Below are 6,000 nucleotides of genomic sequence, written 5' to 3'. Positions count from 1 at the left end.
ACATGTATTTTATGACTTGTTTATGGAACAAAATAGCTCTTGGTCAAAATAATCTCATGATTTTTCAAGTTTTTTTGTTTTTCTTATGGTAGCCTTTTACAATCTAGGCAAATGGTATATACTCATATAAGAATTCTTAAATCTCACTGTACATGTAATTTTGGACCAGTTTAGCAAGTTATCTAGCTGAGGGATATATAAATTGCTCTTATTAATCTATGTTTTACCACAGAATTATATTTCATGCAAAAAAAAAGCCTTTTTTCAATTTCAAGAAAAAAGGGGGGATAATTTCTCATTTATGTCTTAAGTTTGGACTAATGTATTGTTATTTAATGAAGAACCTCTGATAAAAATATGACTATTAGTAAGCACATAGCTTTCCTAATAGAAATTAATAAATAAAACAATGATATTGAGAATAAAAAAAATATATTGGCCAATGGTAATATACATATGCAGTTTTCTTTGAATAACCCATATGTTACTACCAGTCCAATTTGAGCTTTAAATTAATAAAATAGTATTTGGACTAAGGCTTTATATGTTTTTTATTGCTTGAAATAGATCATAGAATGAAATAAAGTAATGCTCAAGTCAATATAGCAAGTTTGGTTCTGTTATAGGTGTAACACCACTAATTCAGGCCCGGCCAGAAAGCACATACCAGAAAGTAGTACATATTTAACACAAAATAGTTCCTACGCATGAGTGTAACTTTCAAAATATGTAGAATATTTAGGTATTTTTGGTATCAAATGAAAGCTGAAGGACTGGTGATCATTGTAGAACACTTTTGGACTTTTAATTTTGAATAGTAAAAAAACTGCACCAAATTTTAAAAAGAGGGTACATTTTGTCTGTTTGTCAGACCTGAAGTACCTGTTTTGGTACATCTGAAGTTCCGGGAACCAGTTCTTTCTTATATGCAATGTAAGGTATGTTGATTTTTTCAGTACAAGACACCATAAAGTGTTGCTTTGAAATGCAATGATTGCCACTTTATTTGAACTTAAAATAAAAGAGGTGTGCCTGCTTGAAACGGAGGAATTTAACATAGAAAGCAATGGGACCATGAATTAGTGGTGTACTTCCTATTACAGATCTAGAGAATCACCAGAAATCCAATTTTTAGAAGTTGTACCTATTCCAATGAAAATAAGTCAAATAGGATGTTAGTAATCATGTCTAATCATCTTTTTTGGGTCAACCGTCCTGCTTATGGGAAATTTAAGCTCTTAAATTGGCATACTCAAATATGTTAGCCTTTTATGGTCATACAACATGCATGCAGTTAAGACTTGACTCCAAGTTCTCATTTTTGCATTTTTTCTGATTCAAATCAATAAAACATGTATTTTATGACTTGTTTATGGAACAAAATAGCTCTTGGTCAAAATAATCTCATGATTTTTCAAGTTTTTTTGTTTTTCTTATGGTAGCCTTTTACAATCTAGGCAAATGGTATATACTCATATAAGAATTCTTAAATCTCACTGTACATGTAATTTTGGACCAGTTTAGCAAGTTATCTAGCTGAGGGATATATAAATTGCTCTTATTAATCTATGTTTTACCACAGAATTATATTTCATGCAAAAAAAAAGCCTTTTTTCAATTTCAAGAAAAAAGGGGGGATAATTTCTCATTTATGTCTTAAGTTTGGACTAATGTATTGTTATTTAATGAAGAACCTCTGATAAAAATATGACTATTAGTAAGCACATAGCTTTCCTAATAGAAATTAATAAATAAAACAATGATATTGAGAATAAAAAAAATATATTGGCCAATGGTAATATACATATGCAGTTTTCTTTGAATAACCCATATGTTACTACCAGTCCAATTTGAGCTTTAAATTAATAAAATAGTATTTGGACTAAGGCTTTATATGTTTTTTATTGCTTGAAATAGATCATAGAATGAAATAAAGTAATGCTCAAGTCAATATAGCAAGTTTGGTTCTGTTATTACAGATCTAGAGAATCACCAGAAATCCAATTTTTAGAAGTTGTACCTATTCCAATGAAAATAAGTCAAATAGGATGTTAGTAATCATGTCTAATCATCTTTTTTGGGTCAACCGTCCTGCTTATGGGAAATTTAAGCTCTTAAATTGGCATACTCAAATATGTTAGCCTTTTATGGTCATACAACATGCATGCAGTTAAGACTTGACTCCAAGTTCTCATTTTTGCATTTTTTCTGATTCAAATCAATAAAACATGTATTTTATGACTTGTTTATGGAACAAAATAGCTCTTGGTCAAAATAATCTCATGATTTTTCAAGTTTTTTTGTTTTTCTTATGGTAGCCTTTTACAATCTAGGCAAATGGTATATACTCATATAAGAATTCTTAAATCTCACTGTACATGTAATTTTGGACCAGTTTAGCAAGTTATCTAGCTGAGGGATATATAAATTGCTCTTATTAATCTATGTTTTACCACAGAATTATATTTCATGCAAAAAAAAAGCCTTTTTTCAATTTCAAGAAAAAAGGGGGGATAATTTCTCATTTATGTCTTAAGTTTGGACTAATGTATTGTTATTTAATGAAGAACCTCTGATAAAAATATGACTATTAGTAAGCACATAGCTTTCCTAATAGAAATTAATAAATAAAACAATGATATTGAGAATAAAAAAAATATATTGGCCAATGGTAATATACATATGCAGTTTTCTTTGAATAACCCATATGTTACTACCAGTCCAATTTGAGCTTTAAATTAATAAAATAGTATTTGGACTAAGGCTTTATATGTTTTTTATTGCTTGAAATAGATCATAGAATGAAATAAAGTAATGCTCAAGTCAATATAGCAAGTTTGGTTCTGTTATAGGTGTAACACCACTAATTCAGGCCCGGCCAGAAAGCACATACCAGAAAGTAGTACATATTTAACACAAAATAGTTCCTACGCATGAGTGTAACTTTCAAAATATGTAGAATATTTAGGTATTTTTGGTATCAAATGAAAGCTGAAGGACTGGTGATCATTGTAGAACACTTTTGGACTTTTAATTTTGAATAGTAAAAAAACTGCACCAAATTTTAAAAAGAGGGTACATTTTGTCTGTTTGTCAGACCTGAAGTACCTGTTTTGGTACATCTGAAGTTCCGGGAACCAGTTCTTTCTTATATGCAATGTAAGGTATGTTGATTTTTTCAGTACAAGACACCATAAAGTGTTGCTTTGAAATGCAATGATTGCCACTTTATTTGAACTTAAAATAAAAGAGGTGTGCCTGCTTGAAACGGAGGAATTTAACATAGAAAGCAATGGGACCATGAATTAGTGGTGTACTTCCTATTACAGATCTAGAGAATCACCAGAAATCCAATTTTTAGAAGTTGTACCTATTCCAATGAAAATAAGTCAAATAGGATGTTAGTAATCATGTCTAATCATCTTTTTTGGGTCAACCGTCCTGCTTATGGGAAATTTAAGCTCTTAAATTGGCATACTCAAATATGTTAGCCTTTTATGGTCATACAACATGCATGCAGTTAAGACTTGACTCCAAGTTCTCATTTTTGCATTTTTTCTGATTCAAATCAATAAAACATGTATTTTATGACTTGTTTATGGAACAAAATAGCTCTTGGTCAAAATAATCTCATGATTTTTCAAGTTTTTTTGTTTTTCTTATGGTAGCCTTTTACAATCTAGGCAAATGGTATATACTCATATAAGAATTCTTAAATCTCACTGTACATGTAATTTTGGACCAGTTTAGCAAGTTATCTAGCTGAGGGATATATAAATTGCTCTTATTAATCTATGTTTTACCACAGAATTATATTTCATGCAAAAAAAAAGCCTTTTTTCAATTTCAAGAAAAAAGGGGGGATAATTTCTCATTTATGTCTTAAGTTTGGACTAATGTATTGTTATTTAATGAAGAACCTCTGATAAAAATATGACTATTAGTAAGCACATAGCTTTCCTAATAGAAATTAATAAATAAAACAATGATATTGAGAATAAAAAAAATATATTGGCCAATGGTAATATACATATGCAGTTTTCTTTGAATAACCCATATGTTACTACCAGTCCAATTTGAGCTTTAAATTAATAAAATAGTATTTGGACTAAGGCTTTATATGTTTTTTATTGCTTGAAATAGATCATAGAATGAAATAAAGTAATGCTCAAGTCAATATAGCAAGTTTGGTTCTGTTATAGGTGTAACACCACTAATTCAGGCCCGGCCAGAAAGCACATACCAGAAAGTAGTACATATTTAACACAAAATAGTTCCTACGCATGAGTGTAACTTTCAAAATATGTAGAATATTTAGGTATTTTTGGTATCAAATGAAAGCTGAAGGACTGGTGATCATTGTAGAACACTTTTGGACTTTTAATTTTGAATAGTAAAAAAACTGCACCAAATTTTAAAAAGAGGGTACATTTTGTCTGTTTGTCAGACCTGAAGTACCTGTTTTGGTACATCTGAAGTTCCGGGAACCAGTTCTTTCTTATATGCAATGTAAGGTATGTTGATTTTTTCAGTACAAGACACCATAAAGTGTTGCTTTGAAATGCAATGATTGCCACTTTATTTGAACTTAAAATAAAAGAGGTGTGCCTGCTTGAAACGGAGGAATTTAACATAGAAAGCAATGGGACCATGAATTAGTGGTGTACTTCCTATTACAGATCTAGAGAATCACCAGAAATCCAATTTTTAGAAGTTGTACCTATTCCAATGAAAATAAGTCAAATAGGATGTTAGTAATCATGTCTAATCATCTTTTTTGGGTCAACCGTCCTGCTTATGGGAAATTTAAGCTCTTAAATTGGCATACTCAAATATGTTAGCCTTTTATGGTCATACAACATGCATGCAGTTAAGACTTGACTCCAAGTTCTCATTTTTGCATTTTTTCTGATTCAAATCAATAAAACATGTATTTTATGACTTGTTTATGGAACAAAATAGCTCTTGGTCAAAATAATCTCATGATTTTTCAAGTTTTTTTGTTTTTCTTATGGTAGCCTTTTACAATCTAGGCAAATGGTATATACTCATATAAGAATTCTTAAATCTCACTGTACATGTAATTTTGGACCAGTTTAGCAAGTTATCTAGCTGAGGGATATATAAATTGCTCTTATTAATCTATGTTTTACCACAGAATTATATTTCATGCAAAAAAAAAGCCTTTTTTCAATTTCAAGAAAAAAGGGGGGATAATTTCTCATTTATGTCTTAAGTTTGGACTAATGTATTGTTATTTAATGAAGAACCTCTGATAAAAATATGACTATTAGTAAGCACATAGCTTTCCTAATAGAAATTAATAAATAAAACAATGATATTGAGAATAAAAAAAATATATTGGCCAATGGTAATATACATATGCAGTTTTCTTTGAATAACCCATATGTTACTACCAGTCCAATTTGAGCTTTAAATTAATAAAATAGTATTTGGACTAAGGCTTTATATGTTTTTTATTGCTTGAAATAGATCATAGAATGAAATAAAGTAATGCTCAAGTCAATATAGCAAGTTTGGTTCTGTTATAGGTGTAACACCACTAATTCAGGCCCGGCCAGAAAGCACATACCAGAAAGTAGTACATATTTAACACAAAATAGTTCCTACGCATGAGTGTAACTTTCAAAATATGTAGAATATTTAGGTATTTTTGGTATCAAATGAAAGCTGAAGGACTGGTGATCATTGTAGAACACTTTTGGACTTTTAATTTTGAATAGTAAAAAAACTGCACCAAATTTTAAAAAGAGGGTACATTTTGTCTGTTTGTCAGACCTGAAGTACCTGTTTTGGTACATCTGAAGTTCCGGGAACCAGTTCTTTCTTATATGCAATGTAAGGTATGTTGATTTTTTCAGTACAAGACACCATAAAGTGTTGCTTTGAAATGCAATGATTGCCACTTTATTTGAACTTAAAATAAAAGAGGTGTGCCTGCTTGAAACGGAGGAATTTAACATAGAAAGCAATGGGACC

Source organism: Mytilus edulis, chromosome 2 (genome assembly GCF_963676685.1).
Source record: "Mytilus edulis chromosome 2, xbMytEdul2.2, whole genome shotgun sequence".
NCBI classification, from domain to species: Eukaryota; Metazoa; Mollusca; class Bivalvia; order Mytilida; family Mytilidae; genus Mytilus; species Mytilus edulis.
Note: the sequence above shows the minus strand (reverse complement) of the source record.